Source organism: Neofelis nebulosa, chromosome 1 (genome assembly GCF_028018385.1).
Source record: "Neofelis nebulosa isolate mNeoNeb1 chromosome 1, mNeoNeb1.pri, whole genome shotgun sequence".
Classification (NCBI taxonomy): domain Eukaryota; kingdom Metazoa; phylum Chordata; class Mammalia; order Carnivora; family Felidae; genus Neofelis; species Neofelis nebulosa.
In genome coordinates, this window is record NC_080782.1 from 71,466,057 (window position 1) to 71,485,139 (window position 19,083).

Here is a 19,083-nt window from a genome sequence, read left to right on the forward strand (position 1 = left end):
TTGGTAAAGGCCTAGGATTCATATAACTGGGTTGGATATTAAGTGTTTGTTTAAATTTTACCTTATGAGAAATTGCCAAAGAGTTTAACAAGGTGGTTGTGTGTTTCCAACAATGTTTGGTAGCTCTGTTTGACTATATCCTCATCAACAGGTGGTAATGTCAGACTTTTTAACTTTAGAAATTCTAAATGGGTGTGTAATGGTACCTTACTGTGTTTTACATTTTTTCCCTTCATGTCTAATGATACTGAACTCCTTTTTATGTGCATATTAGCCATTCCTGTCTTTTCTTTTGTGAAGTATCTGTGCAAATATTTGCCTATTTATTTATTTTACACATTTCGTTGTCTTACTGAGTTGTAAGAGTTTTTTATATGTTTTGGATACAGGTTATTGTGTCAAATATATGCACTGTGTTTACTTTGTGTCTTTCCTTTTCATTTCCGTTCCTTTTCTTTTGAAGAGCAGAAGATTTTAATTTTGATGAAGTCAAATTTGTCTTTTTTTTCCTCAATGGTAAGTGCTTTGTGTCTTGTGTAAAATCTTTGCTTAGTGTCAGCTGTTTTTCTTTATTATTGTGTATTATGCTGCTCCACTAAGGTGTAAACTCAGTAGGAGTAGGGAGCTCATCTGTCTGACTCACTCATGTATTCTCTGTCTAGAAGAATGGGGCAATGTGATAGTTGCTTTAAAGTAATTTTTGAGTGAATTATTTTGGTGTGATAGACTAAAATATTTTAGCCATTGTTTATGTCTTACTCTCTTCTCTCCTCTGTACTTCACTCATTGTTAGACTGGCTTGTTTCCTTTGATTGCTTCCTTGCTTTTCAGTCCTACTGCTAACTCTTTAGTCCTAGCCCCTTTATTTTTGTGTGAATTGCAGTATCTCGTTAGGCTTGTTAGGTTTGCCTTTAAATCAATTCCAAAAAAATCAGTAAGATATTTACTCTCTCACTGGTCCTTCCTTAATAAGAACCAGTTAAAGCTCTATTATACATGGTAAGGTAGAATCTGTTATCTTAATAGTTCTCTCTCTCTATTTTTTTTTTTTAATTTTCATAGTTTTCATCTTCATTTATTCTTCTCCTTCCTGGAATACTATCCCTTTTCCTCCTGCTGAAATAAATCTCAATTATTCTTTAGGTCCTTTCACTTATTTTTAAGGTCGGGTTTTTGCCTATCATCTTGCTGAGTATTTCTCAACATTATTTTTTTGCCTCTCTGGATTGTTTTTCCCTCGAGGTAATATTCATGCCTTCTGCTTATTTTGTAAGGAAGAACATCATAGAGGTGATGTTTCTTGGTTGATCACTCCTTTTCCTCCTTGACTGAATTTGATGGTGGCACTGCATGGGAAGGGAGTACCTTTATATTCATTTTTCATCTCTTTTAAAAATTATTTTATTTTTAATTGTGGTAAAATACATATAACATGAAATTTGCCATCTTAACCGTTTTTAAGTATGCAGATTACTGGTGTTAAATTCGTTCACATTGAGGAGCACCTGGGTGGCCTAGTAGATTAAGTGTCCGACTCCTGACTTTGGCTCAGGTCATGATCTCACAGTCAGGAGATCGAGCCTCACCCCCACCCCTTCAGGCTCTGCTTTCAGCATGGAGCCTGCTTGAGATTCTCTCTCTCTCTGTGTCCCTCCACTGCTCACAGTCTGTCTCTCAAAATAAATAAATAAACACTTATTTAAAAAATTTGTGCACATTATTGTGCAACCAATCTCTAGAATTGTTTTCATCTTGCAAAACTGAGACTTTATACCAACTAAACAACAAGGTTTATTCCTTCTCCCACAAGCTTTTGGCAACTGTCATTCTACTTTCTGTCTCTATGAATTTGATTTCTCTAGGTACCTCATATGAATGGAATCATACAATAGTTGACTTCTTGTGACTGGCTTCTTTCACTTACCATAATGTCCTCACAGAATTTGTGCATATTGTAGCATATAGAATTTCTTTCCTTTTTAAGGATGAATAGTGTCTTATATACTTGATTTTGTTTATCCATTCATTTTTTTATTTTTTATTTTTATTTATTTATTTATTTATTTTTAACGTTTATTTATTTTTGAGACAGAGAGAGACAGAGCATGAACGGGGGAGGGGCAGAGAGAGAGGGAGACACAGAATCGGAAGCAGGCTCCAGGCTCTGAGCCATCAGCCCAGAGCCCGACGCGGGGCTCGAACTCACGGACCGTGAGATCGTGACCTGAGCTGAAGTCGGACGCTTAATCGACTGAGCCACCCAGGCGCCCCTATTCATTCATTTTTTAAATGACACTTGGGTTGCCTCCATGTTTTAGTTATTGTGAATAATGCTTATATGAATATGGGTATACAGATATCTTTTCAAGACCCCTACTTTTCAGTTCTTTTGGGTATATAACCAGAAGTGAAATTGCTGGATCATATGGTAAATTTTATTTTTAATATTTTGAGGAACTGCCATATGCTTTTCCACAGCAGCTACACCATTTTCATTTCCACCAACATTGCAAAACAGTTCCAGTTTCTATGCATCCTTGCCAAAACTGTTGTTTTGGTTATTTTGGTAGTAGCCATCCTGATGGGTGTCACATGTCATCTTATTGTGGTTTTGATTTGTATTTCTCTCATGATTAGTGATGTTAAGCATCTTTTCATGTGCTTGTTGGCCACTTGTATATCTTTGGAAAAATGTCTATTTAAGTCCTTTGCCATTTTAAATTGGGTCATTTTGTTGCTCTTGTTGAGTTCTTTGAGTTCCTTATATATTCTGGATATTAACAACCCCTTAGTAGAAATTAATATGGTTCACATATATTTTGTCCCATTCCGTAGGTTGCCTTTCACTTTGTTGATTATATGCTCCAATGCACAGACATTTTAAATTTTGATAGAGTTCAGTTCATCTCTTTTTACTTTTATTTCCTGTGCTTTTGATGTCATATCCAAAAAATTATTACCAAATCCACTGTCATGAAGCTTTTCTTTTTTGTTTTTTTTAAAGAGTTTTATAGTTTTAGTTCTGTGTTTAGGACTTCGATCCATTTTAGTTAATTTTTGTATATGGTGAAAGTAAGGGTCCAGCTTCATTTTTTTTTTTTTTTCCACACGGATGTCCAATTTTCCCAGCACCATTTGCTAAAGAGATTTACTCCACTGAATGGTCTTACCACCTTTGTTGTGAAAATCATTTAACTTACATATGTGAGAATTTATTTCTGGGCTTTGTATTCTGTTTGTCTGTATGTCTGTCTTTATGCCAGTATCATACTTTTGATTACTGTAGCTTTATAATAAATTTTGGAATGAGGAAGGGTGAGAGCTTTAACTTTGTTCTTTTTCAAGATTGTTTTGACTATTCAGGGTTCCTTGAGATTCCATATATGCTTCAGGATAGATTTTTTGTTTGTTTCTGAAGAAAGTGCCATTGGGATTTTTACAGGGAATATATTAAATCTCTAGATCACTTTGGGTGGTAGTGACATTTTAACATAATTGAATTTTTCAATCCATGAACATGGGGTTTCTTTCCATTTATTTATATCTTTATTTTCTTTTAGCAATATTTTGTAGTTTTCATTATACGGGTCTTTGACCTCCTTGGTTAAGTTTATTCCTAAATGCTTTATTCTTTTAGATGCTATTATATGTGGGATTGTTTTCTTAATTTTCTTGATTTGTTTATTTTTAGTGTAGAGAAATAACAACTGATTTTTGTATGTTGGTTATATGTCTTGTAACTTTATTCTAAAAGTTTTTTTGGTGTATTCTACGGGTTATTTTATATATAAGATCATACAGTCTATGAACAGGGATAATTTTACTTCTTGCTTTCCAATTTGGATGCTTTTCCCCTACCGCAAACCCAATTTCTCTGGTTGTGACTTTCAGTACCATATTAAATAGAAACGGCAAAAAAGGGCATCCTTGCTTTGTTCCTAATCTTAGAAGGAAAGCTTTTACTCTTTCACCATTGAATATGATGTTAGCTGTGGGCCTTTTCTATCACTTGTTACTGAATAGTATTGGTCACATTCCGTAATAAAGAGTACTGTTTCTAGCTATAAACTAGTCTTGCTGTATTGGCATTAAATAAAGTTTGGTTTTGGGGCGCCTGGGTGGCGCAGTCGGTTAAGCGTCCGACTTCAGCCAGGTCACGATCTTGCGGTCCGTGAGTTCGAGCCCCGCGTCAGGCTCTGGGCTGATGGCTCGGAGCCTGGAGCCTGTTTCCGATTCTGTGTCTCCCTCTCTCTCTGCCCCTCCCCCGTTCATGCTCTGTCTTTCTCTGTCCCAAAAATAAAAATAAATAAATAAATAAATAAATAAAGTTTGGTTTTTTTGTTTTTTTGTTTTTTTAGCAGGCTTGCATACATTAAGTTCCCAAGTAATATTTTTTATTCTGTGTGTGTGTGTGTGTGTGTGTGTGTGTGTCTGTGAATATACACATATTAAATAGGCTCCACACCCAACAGGGAGCCTAGTGCGGGGCTTGAACTTACGACCTTGAGATCAAGACCTGAGCTTAGTCAAGAACTGCTTAACAGACTGAGCCACCGAGGCATCCCCTCAAGTAATATTTTTAATGACAGTATAGGCATTGATGTGGCACTTGCTACTTTATCATCCTGTTTGGAAACATGTATTAAATAATTGATGGCAATATTACAAATGATTTGAGAGAACTAAAGTCCTAGTTTTTCCCACTCATATTTGGCAAAGTCACCACTTTTTTGGAAAGGTTGCTGGTTCAGAAATAAAATTCTTTTTAAAAATACATACCCCAGGAAATCTTGCTCCCTATGTGTAACCAGTGTTTATGAAAATATGAGAAAGTAGAAGCCTATATTCTTATATATTTTTTATACAAAAAGTAGTTAGTATTTACAAAAAGGGATGCATGTTAGTTACAGAAATGTTAAATTACCATGTGTATTATATTTCACAGATTTCTCATAACAGTTACATAACATATCACTCATTTTTTCTCTCATCTTCTGTAACTAGTAGTTTATTATTTGGAGATAGCATAATTCATTCAGCATGTGATTCTTAGATGCTTAGGGTGTATCCATTCTTGCTATTACAAGAATTGTCAGATTAGTTACACATACATTATTTTGTACAAATGTAAGTGTCTTTGTCAAGAGATTCTCAGAGTGGGGTTGTTAGGTCAGAGGGTGCAGACACCTGTGATTTTGGTAGATACTATCAGATTTTCTTTTCTGGGGGTTGTGTCATTTTGTATTCCTATAAGTAGTGGAAATGGATTTAGAGTGCTTGTTTCCCACAGTCTTGTCCGTAGTATGTCTTCAGTATATTAGGTTTTTGCCATTTTGATAGGCAAGAAATGGTATCTTACTTAGTTTTCATTTGTATTTCCCTCTTTAAAAGTCTGTTTGGGCATCTTTTCATATGTTTAAAGACCATTGGGATTTCTTTTTCTGTGATTATTCATCCATAGCTCATTTTGCTACCAAGTTGCAGATCTTTCTCTTATGTATTCCTAGGCAGTTGTTATTTATTCAAGATATTAGTTTCTTGTATGTGATTAGAGTTCTAAATATTTTTTCCCCAGTTTGTCATTTCACTTTAGCCTTGCCCGTAGCACTTTTACCATGCAGAAGTTTTTTATTTTAATTTTTTAAAGTTACATTTATCACCTTTCCTTTTTTGGCCTCTAAAGTTAGTTTTATAGTTAGAAAGGCAGAAGCAGTACTTTCTGAATGGACTGGAATAGCCTCAGGTAATAGGAACATTAGCAACATAAATTGTACAACTGGTGGTGTGGCAGACATTGGAACATTTTTAGGGCAACAGTATGCAGATGTATTCTTACATAATAGCATTCAACACCAGTCTACATTTCTATAAACCAGAGACCATTTTTTAATGTGAAAGAAGTAGGGAAAGGATGTCTAACCATTATTCTTTAAATCTGCACCAACAAAAGACATGCACTTAATTTTATCAGCGCTTGAGAAGAAGCCTCTTTCTCCACTCATCTGTCCTCAAAGAAGCAGCAGAATAAATATTTTAGAAGTTGTGACTGTATCTCTAGTTAGAGTCACTGATATCAATGTCTTGTAATTCAGTGCTTTACTGATAATATATTCAGTAATTAAAGATTTGAAATGTTAGTATTGTTATAGATTTAAACATAACACAACAAATGCATGCATACCCATATGACAGGTGAGTAGTAGTAACGATATTAATAATAATGTTTTTATGAGCAAAAATTATAGGCAACATGAAAATTACTTTCATTAGATATATTATTGAATACATACCCTTAGGACACCCCTGCTAAGTGAACTATTTGGTGATTATTTAATTTTAGATATCTATTATAAAGCTTTGTTTGGAGATAGGCATTAAACCTGTGCTTTTCCTTTAAATAAATTTTTATAATTCTTCTCAAATTAAAATAATCATGGTCTTTAAATTGTTAAAAGTTAATCTGTTTTTAAAAACACTGTTTGAAAGTAGTCTACTCAAACAAGATTGTTGAAAATCAAGTTTTTAAGGCTTTGGGAATTATTTTATCTATTTTTTTTAGTTGCAAAATCTGGGGTTTTCATTTTTGAATAATGTAGTAATTACATATTTAGTAATTGATATTCTTATTAGTTGGAGCAAAAATTGTGGGAAGCATAAAACAGTTTAGCTTTCCCTCAGATTTAAATGTTTAAATAAAATTAAAAATTTTCAAGACATTTAGAGTCTTAGCTTATAAAGACTTTATTTGAAACATTTTTGAGTTCAATAGACTTGTGAAAGAGATTGGATTATTATAGCCCAATTATGCTTTTAGTTCTCTTTTCTAGACAAGAGAGAAGAAATAAAAAAAAAAATTTTGGATGCTTTCCAAGAGCTCTATGTGTGTGCATGAGAAGTTATAATCACTTGATTCGAGTCTGAGTTTTATTGGACAGGCTTGCTGGTGGGTTAAAATCCCCTCATCCTCTCCCAGATGGTAACTGCCTTGTTTATCTTCCCTTAAAAACAGTAAGAATTTGTTTTTTATAGCTATCTCAGACCTGGTGACATAGGTCACTTTGGCTTCATATGCTGCTGGCTTAAAGAAAGAATGAAATATGAAAAGACAAAAAGAAGGGCATAAAAGAAGGTAAGGAAAGGAATAATGTTCAAGGTAAAAGAACAGGAAAACATTGAGGATTAAAAATGATGAAATAAGTTCAAAGTAGTAAGGAGAGATAAGTATAGAGTGCTAAACGTTCTAAAGAAAGGTCTTATTATCATGTCAGAAAATGATTTTTGAGCTAAGAGAGTAGATATTTTTTAAAGAATATATTATCAAAATTGAGTACTTTTTAATGATGTATAAACAGCATTCAGTGCCAATAGGTCACTTTTGGATCTTAGGGAACAGTTTTGGATCATGTTTGATAAACTTATTTTTCACTGCACACATTTCAGATACACTTATTTGAGGAAAAATATTGCTGTTCACTTTTTGGTAGTGTCTAGCTTGGATTCCAGAGGTAATTATTCTAGGTTGTATATTAATAGTTGCACATTTGCAAATAACTAATTTAAAAAGTGAAAGTTATCAAAATTTAAATTGCTTTTCTGAGATAATTTTATCCTACTAAAGTAATTACTTTTAGATTATTGATTTTTGTCTATTTAAAATATATTAGGGATGTTTATAACTATTTTCAAAATTATTTTGCATTTAAGAAATATTAATATAATGCTGCTATGAAAACATTGAAATCTTCATATTATTTCAAATGTCTTACAAAGTAAATTCTGCTGAAAAAGTTAAGTAACTCAAGTTGTCTCATTGTGAATACTTTCTGCATTGCAGTGCACAGATAAAATTCACTAGATATAACCTCTCCACAATGGTAGTTGTTTGTCCTAACCAAATTAGAAATGCTTTAATCCAAGAAATATGATATTTAATTTTGTTTTATTTTAGGAGTAATGCCACATTGTTAATTTTACTATCAAAGAAAATTTCAGAGAAAGTACATATTAATGTATTTAAAAATCTCTTAATGGGAATGGTGATTTTTTTTCCTGTTGCTAACTCTGCTCATGCTGTACTTAGATGATCAATTTCAAGAATGAGATTGATAATATAATTTTAACACTATTACATGGAAGAAAAAATGAAGTGGAATGGCTTATTTAAAATACTTCGTTTGTTGTCTGTATATGTAGAATAAAAACATTGGAAGGCAAGCACTGTTTGTCCCCACCTTGTGTCTCTAAGGGGGAGTAGACAAAGCAGAATGTTCCAGCTGTGTCACATCAAGCATAGTCAGTCATGGTTGGGTTTGGCCTTGTTTTGGGGATGTGCTATAACTTATTTTTTAAATGAATATTTAATTTCTGCTGTGGTTTTTAAAACAGTAGTGTTAAAAACCTTTTAGTAATTAATTGCAATCACCCTATCACAAATATGATGGATGTTAGACAGTTGTTTTCATAACCATTACTTGTTTGGCTTATGGTTTTAATGCCATGGATGAGAATGTTAAACATTTCATTCTGAGAGCAGTTGTATTGTATCTTTATCTTGTGTGCTGTTGATTCCATATACTTTAAATTCTAAGTCTCTCGTGCCTATGATAAATTGGGCTACTCTTTTCTGTTTATGATTGCATACAGTACTCAGAAAGGCTTAATTAAACACAGTTTTGATGAGGAAGAACTAAAATAATATCTCATATTTGAAAATATCATATACAAATAGTATAAGTTACCAAATGCTATCAGTTTTTAAAACCAGTTTTCACTTCTTGCCTCAGAAATGTCGGGGCCTCTTTGCTTGTTGGTTATTGAAGAACATTGTTTTCTGTATACTCTTTTTAAAACAATATTGGATTGTTTGGGATTTATTTAAAAATAAAAATAAAAATGATTGCAAAGTTATTAACACATAGCACCATATAAGGTGTATAATAGGAGTTTGGTAAATACTTTTGCTTGATATTTGTGCAACTTACTGTTTTGGTAAAGCTGTAGGAAGGGTGAAAACCTGCTAAGACATTAAGTTACTGGATGTGGTATTGCTCTGTTTTTGAACATGATATATGAGTATGTACCTCATTACTATTATTTTAAAATAGGTCATCTTTTTGTTGTTTGTGTTGGTCTTTTTCTCAATTTTAGAGAACCTAACATTCATTTGTTAGGAAGGAAAAACGTTCACAGTTTTTATAGCTTTCTATTAATTAGTATGTTATTTTGTTGTATGTACAGGAAATGAAATGTTTTGTTAATTGCTTCATGAAAGTCATTTTAGACAAGAACCATATATTTAATTTTATTGTTATTTAATGATCTATTAAAGATTTTATTTTGGAAAATACAGCTCCAGTAAAAACAGTTAAGTTTCATGTGATTATTTGTCTGCTAATACATAGACTGATAGATAGGATACATACATAAAATGCTTTTGCCTTTAAATCACTGGATATGTAAGGTGCATATACTTTTATACTAAAATTACTGCTCCATTTGATTGCTGAAATTCTTTACAGGTTTTGGGATAGATATTTAATATTGCTTTACGATAACATTTTTAATATGACTAAGTGTTATGTGGATACTGGCATATTTTTTTTAATGAATTTGGCATGTTAAGATGTATGGAAATGCTTTCTTATTGTACTTAATTAAGGTGATTAATCTTCAGTGTAACATATCTTAATTTTTATACCAAAATACTTAAGAGTGTTTTCTTTAGCAGATTGCAGGAAAATTATTGTTATCATTAAAAGTGCTCGTTAAAAGTTATGACTAAGGTTTTGGTAGTATGATTGTAACAAATAAATGAATATACATAGGTTTAGTTTTTGGGGAACTAATATGTCAACTTCACATGTTTTTAAAAACTTTTTAATCGAAAATATAATACAGGAAATTAACATTTAGCAACACACCTGTTTCAGTTAATACCTGATGGGACTTGATAGAAACATAACTCAGAACTAGAAATTGAGATAATTTGTATGATTGGTAATTATTACTATAAAGAGTTTTAAATGTGATGGTTTTAATACATACACAAATTAAGTTTTAAAAACCTAAAATGGAACAATGTATATTGGCTCCATATCACAAGTGGTATTTTGTGTGATTAGTTGGATTTACAATAACTTACAAGATTGCTAATAGTTTAATGATTTGGTGTGATTTAGTGATTACTGATCTCTAAAAAATCAATAGTATAATTTCCATTTTGTGTTTATTCTATGGTACCTAATGGTGTGCAGTTATTTAATTCATTTGTTTATTGTATTTACAACATGGCCTTGCTGTTTAAAATGACTACTTGATAGGCAAGGCTAAACTATATGGAATCTAGTTTGTTTAATAATGAGTGGGCATCATTCAACACGAGAAATCAGTGTTGTCTTCTAAATGTGAAGATGTTTCTCACTTTTTTGTTTTGATATTTTAATGTTAAAAATTTTACAGTTCATATTTAAAGATAGCTATCATTTATATGTATAAACTTTTGAATACCTGCTGTATAAAAGGTTCTACACAATGATGACTAGTGCTTGTGTTGTGAAAGGTAGGATTTTATTAATCATCTATTAAGTGTCTTGTAGGTTTAACTTGTGATCTATGACAGAAGAAATTTGTTGTTACAGGGAGTTATTTCATGAGAAATTAGAGCTTGATTTTGCCTTATAAAAATGGGTTACATTTCAAATACAATTCTAGTACGTGTTGGTAATCTTTTAAAAATGTGTTTCTCTTGTAAGTATTTTAATCATAGTAGATCATCTTTTTTTCTTCTTTAAAGAGTTTAGAGGGTCAGGTAAGCAGGATGGGTTTTACTGAAAGTCTTAATCTTTCCTAAGGGTAGAGTTTCATTGAGTTCATATTATGTCATTTTTCATGAATCATAATACATCCCATTTGGGATAGATCTGTGTGGAACTTATCTTAAAGAGTCTCATTACTGACGACCCTTGTTAAATAGATGTCAAGAGATGGCCTCATCAGCAAGGTGTGTGTGTTTACAGCGCAGCATTGTAGTCAGACATTAGTTATATATTGTGTCCATTTTGGGGCATTTAAAAATGAAGGCTATTTACTTATTGGACTTACTCTATATATCAAAGATAAATGTTTCCTATTATCCATTCTAAAGTATTCTGTAGAGTTACAACATGTTAATTTGTTTTTAAATACCCTCTGTATTTTAAAATATTGGAAGATGTTAGATTTATATCCTAATTGAATTATCAAATGATATACATTAGCAAGCAGAATTTTAATTGTAGTTGAAGAGTCTTTGAGTTTTTATGAGAATGTGGTGCCGAATTAAATATGTTTGATGCTTGGTTGCTTGAAGTGTTTTTCTTTTTTTTTCTTTTTTTTTTATTATTTTTTTTGAAGCGTTTTCTTTTTTGACAACGTTCTTATTTTTGGAAGAAAATAAAAAGTCACCTAGTTGTATTATGATTGGAAGAAAAATACTGAGAGAAAACTGTTATCAGGTTTGATTAAAATTATGCAAGTTTGGGGTGATATTTAGTGTGCTATTTCACTTTTTTGATATAAGAAAACTATTTTGAAATATAGTACATTTAAAGTTTATTGACTGTAACATTACTAAAATTATATATGACTTTTCACCTCACCATTCAGATGCACAAAAGTTAAATTATAAAGGGGAGAATCTTCCTGATCTTACTAAGGTATTTCTGTTTTTAACAACAGATTCAAAATAAGTAAAACCAAAAATAGGTCACTCAAGCACATTTTCTTCTTACTTCTCTAGATCTTATAAGCTCTAGATAGATTCTAAAGAAGATACATTACAATTTTTTTGAATGTATTTTTCTTTTTTGCTTCAATAATAATGTGACCTTACTGATACGCTCTTTTCCTAAGTTTTTATTATTTTTGCTTTCTAATGAGCTGCATTTTTGCAACCTTGTTAGTTGATCAGTTTCAAAAAAAATATTCATCTATCATTCTTAAGTGATTTTTAGAGATAGTTGTCATATTGAACATAATGATGTATTACATGGCACTTATATTTTTCTTCATAAAACTAAATAAAATGGAAAAACTTTTTAAAATAGGAAAGTAAGACAATAAATGGTCTTAATATTTCAATGGGTTATAAAATTCACCTATTAAATTGGTGTTATGATACCTGTCCTACCTAGGATGTAAGATTATAGACTAAAACAAGATTAGAGCTTTTAAAGGATTTTATAAGCTGTAAGTGTTATATAAATATATTATTACTCCAAATGTTAGGACTCCAGAGATTTTCTTGCCTTATTTTAGAATGATGAAATGAAATAAATGTATTTTATCACTTTTATAAGTAGTAATTTCAGAAACTGAATGTTATTTTTTGCTTTTTTGTGGGGGCTAATATCTAGGTTGTATAGACAGACCATTTAAGTTTCTAATACTATATTAATCTGAATTAAATTTGTAATGTGGAAGAAGAAATACTCAGATTAAAAACAAAATTTAGGATTAAAGTTAATAATATCAATTTGTTATTTGTTAATTATAATATCAAATGTGCCAGTCATTATAGTAGAACATTAAATTATAAATTATTTCCCTTGTGCTATTTTTCTGAATTCACTTATGGGAAATCTTAGCAATTTGCTGTTTCACACCAAATTATAAATTGAATCTTTTTAAACATAGTTTAAAAACTTTTTGACTATACCATTTCAATACTGGCCGACAGTGTAAAGTTTATGGTTATTTTTAAGAGTATTTTTGAAGTCATAGATTTTTTCTCTTTACCACAGTTCAGGGGAATATATTCAGAAGACTGTAGAAAAATGTTAGTGTTTAAGGTTACTCAGTTACTTATTAAGTATTAGTAGTATTTTAAGGAAAATGTTTTAAATACGGTCTTTTTTTTTTTGCTTTCATTTTAGGTGTTTAAATTGTTGTATTTTGAAATAATTTCAAAGTAGAAGTGTTACAAAAATAGTACAAAGAACTCCTATACCCTTTGCCTAGAATTATTAATTTTTAGCATTTTGCCACCAAATATGGTATTTCCCGTTATCCTCTATTTTGACTGTGAATGCATTTTTCATTATGGTAACTATTCATAGTACTATGATTTTTTTTTTTTTTTCAACGTTTTTAATTTATTTTTGGGACAGAGAGAGACAGAGCATGAACGGGGAAGGGGCAGAGAGAGAGGGAGACACAGAATCGGAAACAGGCTCCAGGCTCCGAGCCATCAACCCAGAGCCTGACGCGGGGCTCGAACTCACGGACCGCGAGATCGTGACCTGGTTGAAGTCGGACGCTTAACCGACTGCGCCACCCAGGCGCCCCTCATAGTACTATGATTTTTATTTCTAGATCTTTTATTATCAGAACCTTCTTCACATAGTTTTTGTAAAATTTTTATTATAAAGTTACTATATTGGATGTTCAAAAAATAGTTTTAGATATATTTGGGACTGAGGCATTAAATACAGTGTGCAGAATTATAAATGGCGATATGAACCTAAATATTTTACAGAATCTGTTGTGTTCATTTTCACTGAGGCTGATGAGTGAAACGATAGCTCTTATCTTAGTAGTGGGTAGAGGAATAATGGAAATATAGTAATATATAAATATAAACAATTGAAGATAATTACCAAACTCAGTACTAGACTGTTTCATCCTTCTTTTGCTGAGGTCTAACTCTTGCTGAAATGTAAATGAGCTGAATAGTTTAGTATAGCTACTAAGGTTATATTTTGCAGTTGTTAGCTTGCTATAAATGAATGACAGAACTAGGTCTGTCTGTTTTAATTCCTTCCTCACTAACACAGTGATGTATTTCCATGTAGCAAAAGGTAGAGTTAGCATTAAATGGCCTTAAGCTTCTGCTTTTTGAAGATACATGGCCCATTGTTTTCACATTGAAATATTTGCTTTCAAAGCACGTTTATCCAGTCTGGGTGCGCAAGTTTGGAAGTAAATGTAGGTGTTTGGTAGGGCTTATTCCAGAAGAATTGTGATCCCAGTTACTTACCTGAATAGAATGGCTTATATATACATTGGTGGTGTTAGAAGAATTATTATCAGGTAGCAAGTTGGGAGAGGTGGATTCTTCTTTCTAACACCTTGCAATTGTCTAATTTATGCACCATTTGAAAACAAAATTCTCCTGTCTATTCAATGGGTAAGAAGTGAAGAAGAACTGAAAGTGGAAGTTGGAAGGACAAATAAAGTAGCATGAGCATTGGATAGTTGTTGAATCTTTAGCAACTGAGATTTGGCTGTATGTAAATGTTCACTTCCACTTAAAAATATGACAGAAACAATCAGTTGGAGTTTGTTAATTGATTCAATTTAAATTCAGTTGTATTTCATACAAGTAACTTTGGTCTGACCTGAAAACAGGAAATCGATGACTGCCATTAGCTTATTATGGTGGAATGAGGGAAGAGTATGCTGTAACTACTGGTATGACTAGGCACTAACTTTGAAATTGTCAGTATTGGGCATTTTAATTAGAAGGTCCTGAAAAAAGAATATATATTTGTGAATGTTATATAGAATAACATATATTTGTGTTTCCTCAGAATAGTGAAAAATTTACATACTTGTATTTTTAAGGATAGAAATGATTTTACTCCATTAAAGTACTTTTTAAGTAACAAATTCAGGATTAGAATAGCAGGCTTATTTTCCTTAAGTTTTACAGGGCTCTTCAACTGAAACTTAGGTTTATAAAAGTTAGGGGTTTTTGCTCACACTTTGGCATTTGTGCAGTGTCGTAACATGTGTGACTGCTTAAATAGAAGATACGTGTGAAATTACTCTCATCCCACTGTTGGGTTGCCTTCCAGCAATGGCTTGTACTGCTATAATCAGGCAATCTGCTACTCAGGATATTTAAGTTTAGAAAAAGGAGATTCTATTTTTTTTTTTAAATAGGAATAAGGGAACTTGCTTTTCTACATGGAAAGGTTGCCATACTAGCTATGGTTGCATCAGAAGTAGAGGTAGTTCATGACCTACAAATGAGTAGTTTCCAGCATTGAATTTTTAAAGATGTGCTTTTTTTTAAGGAGTTGAGTGAAACTAGGAACACCTTTTCCTAGGAGTGTTTTATGTAATGTGTTTCTAAGCTAGTCTACGTAGCATTTCCTATGAACTATAATAGTGCTGCGATTATGAGGCTTAGCTGCTTTTGATAAGAATATTTCTATAGAAAAATATCTTCAGAGCACTAGGTTAGGAGATTCAGAGGACACATTTCTGTCTTTTCATGATGACTCCAAAGACCTGGACAGGAACTTCAGCAGTGAGCTAGCTGGGGGCACAGAAGTAGGTGTTGGAATCTGGGGAACAGGTTTTTTACTCTGGAAACTAAAGGGTCTGACTAGAACTCTTCCATTGAAAATACCTAGAACACACTCATTATTTCCTGGCATTGGGCCTTCATCTCTTCTCTTCTTAGGTTCATTACTAGCCTCTTGTTATCATCCACTCTTTTTGTAACTAGGATTTTTTTTTCCTTTCTTCAACTAAGACACAAAATAGTGTTAGTATTCCCTTTTCTTTTCCTATCACCAGAGCAAGTCTTCTATCTTTTTGAGGTTTTCTAAGAGTTTATACAAATAACAGAGATTTGGAGAAGGAATAAAAAACACTTAGGGAAAGCTCAGTCCAAGGACAGATAGCAGTGGTGGATATTTGGGGATTCAGAAACCAAAAGTCATTTTCTGTATAGACTTCATTGTTGCATCTCCAAGGGAGATCATGAAAAGAATTAGTGTTAAAAATGTATGTGAAGGAAGGGTAGGTAGATTAACTTTTTTGCAATGGGGAACTGAAAGTAGAATGCGATCATATCAGTGGTGCTTACCTTTCCCTTATTTCCATTTCCTCTTTAGTCCCAAATTTAATTTGTGTTGACCTGGTCCTGACTTGTTCCCTACTTGAAGCCAGAATGGTGATGGCTGGAGTTCTCTGAAGAAGTTTGCCGACAGTTTGGCTAGGAGAGGAAAGGAGATTAAATCTCTACAGGCAGCAGCAGATAGTGAAGGAAAATTATCCGTGGATTTTCAGTCTTGGGCCATGTAGGACATGTGTAAGTAGGTGATGCTTGCAAGTCACATACTGCTTTTTGTTTAAAGCAAAAGAAGCCTATGTTCCACACTTTGATGTTAAATAATGATGTAATGGTTATTTAATAGGGCAGTGGTAGAGGGCCCTGCAAGAAAATTAAGTAAGTATCCTAACATACATAATTTATTGATTCTTCAGTAGATATAGCTCTAAATTGGTTTTTTTTTTTTTTGAGACAATTTAAAAAAATACCTTAAGAGTCTAAGGGAATTTTTTTTAGTGTAAGAAACTTGCTAAAGTTTCAAATGATACACGTTGCAACCATAGTTAGGTTATTTATTGAAGCTACACAGTTTAAATGGGCAATTTCTGACGTAATTAAACATTGTGGGATATAGATAGTCTAAGAGGATTATTTAAATGAAAACAGGGTGGGTAAATTTGGAGTAGAGGACTTTTTAAAAAAATGATTTCTTAGAGTAAAACAGTTTTTAAGTTTGGTAATAGGGAGCTACTTGGGTAGAAAAGGAATAGTTCATATATTATGGGTCAGGGTAAATGAATAGTGTGGAAAGTGCTTTTTTCTTAACCTCACTGTCCTTTTGCAGCTACTGGAAATGGTAGTCCACTCACAAATTTTACCTGTTTTGTGAGACCTTGCAGTTTTAAAACTGTGATCTTCTATAGGATATCCTATTTCAGAACATCCTGGTGATGGTTAGGAAGGCCTGAATAATTCTCAAACAATTATTTAAAAGTAGCTCTTAATGCACAGAAATTCACCTGCCCTGAAAGACCTTAAATATTTAATTTATAGAATGATACTTTGCATTTGATAGAAATTTTAAATTTTAGAAAAACTTTTTAGTGATTTTTAGCTGTCAGACTTATCCTAAATAGAATAGTTTTCGTTTGAATTATTAGATATGGAGTATTATTTTAAACATAAACAGATGAGAAGAGGTAGAGAATCCTTTTATTTCTTTATTTGCTTTTTTAAATTACAAAATCAGTACATCGTCATTAAGGAAAGCTTGAAAAACACAAAGCCAAAATGGCAGAAATCACAAATTACCCAGAACCCAAAGACAAATCAATCACTGTTTATACCTGAATGAATATTGTCAGGATTTTTCTATGTAAATATAATTTGTATTTTCCAAAAAATGTTATGTTTTATATATGACTTCACTAATTAATATATTTTAAACGTTATCCTATAACAAGAAGTAATTTGGGAGAACATCTACAGAAGAGTTTACACCATAGACTAGATAACTAAAGGTCACTTATTTAAATTTAAACCTTTTTCAACCTTTCTAAAATACTTTGTTAAAGAGAATATATTAAGATAGACTTTCTGGTTGATTCAGGGTCATCACTATAACTATCAATACGTATAGGAGTACTTGACTTGATAGTCAGTGGCCCCAGACCATTATTTTTTAGGTTTCATGATGGATACCTAAAAACAATGTGTTCAGTACAAAAGAGAGGGATAGTGTAATAACCAATAAATGACAGTGATTAAAGTAGACATAATCATGACAGTGAATTAATATATTTAATGGCATGGAACAATTACTAGTGTCAGTACTTTGGGTTTTTTGTATACAAACTAGTGATAATGAGAGAAGAGAGAGAGTATGAAGGTTCACGTTCTCTTTTATGTAAGACTTTCAAATTGTACATAACTTAAAATACTATGATTCAACACTCTATGGACATCATGATGGAAAAATGGCAGCCTTACTCTTTATACTGAGAACGATAAAGTACTTGACAGACCCACAGTGAAAGGCCCCTTTACTTAAAAGAAGTAAGAGTCTGGCTAGATAACTTGCTCCAAGGTAAATAATAATACTTAACATGTGAAACCAGCACTCTGTGATATACTTTACCTATTTTAACTAGATTAATTCTCATACCATCTCTATGAGGTAGGTAATATTATGTCCATTTTTCATATGAGGAGACTTGAAGCACAGAGAAATGAAAGCTAGTAAGTTTCAGGGCCAAACTTAGAATCTGGACACTATCTCATTAAAATCCATGTGCTTAACCACTACTTTGTGCTGCCTCTGTTACAGCAAATAAGGCCTAATGTTGTTTTAGGCATAAAAGTAGTAAAAATTCCTCTTGGAGACCTGTATCCTTTAGTAATTTATATTAAATGTATAACCACTATTGTGTCCTTCTCATTCATTTCAGAGCATTACAAAATTAAATCTCTAGGCCTACTTGAGGCACTGGGAAGTATATTTTCCCTATATCTAAATGCTCATAGGATAATAACAATAATAAATACACTTACAAGTTTTTCAAGAAAATGTATAAAAATTTACCCCCAAAGTAAAAAGATCCTTTAAAAATATACAAATTCATGTATCTCCATTAATGTAGACAATTATGAATAAGATTTAAAAATTCCAGTGTAATGGCCCTTAGATATCAGAGTCTGCTCTGAGTACTACAGTGGTACTTTTAGATCAGTTTTACTTTGCTAGTAAAGGCTCAAGCAGTAGGTTTGGATATAAATGTAGTAGATCCAAACTGTCAGGTTTGGTTGTTGTTGTTGTTGTTGTTGTTGTTGTTGTTGTTGTTGTTGTTTTAAATAGGAATGGAAGTGAGCAGATGTATTAAACAGTAAAGGTCAATATTTTTTTTAAAGTTTATTTATTTATTTTGAAAGAGAGAGAGTTGAAGGGGCAGAGAGAGGCAGAGAGAGACAATACCAAGCAAGCGCCATACTATCAGTATGGAGCCTGATGCGTGGTTTGAGCTCACGAACTGCAAGATCATGACCTGAGCCGAAATAAAGTGTCAGATGCTCAACTCACTGAACCACCCAGGTGTACCAAGATCAATATTGTTTTGAGAAACTTTAGTTTCAGAACTAGATAGGTAAATGTATGGATGTTTCTTTCTGTGGAGATGGCTCAAAACTGTTGGAAAAGGACCCTTAGCAACTGCTTGAGTATTGACTCCAACTACCTCCTGTAAACGGAGACTGCTAAATAATTC

The 19,083-nt window shown here is 32.3% G+C and overlaps 1 protein-coding gene across 4 annotated transcripts in view; it reads left to right on the forward strand.

Moving 5' to 3' along the window:
• FBXL17 (F-box and leucine rich repeat protein 17) overlaps positions 1-19,083 on the forward strand; it is a 507,842-nt gene that overhangs the window by 69,797 nt on the left and 418,962 nt on the right. The window lies entirely within an intron of this gene.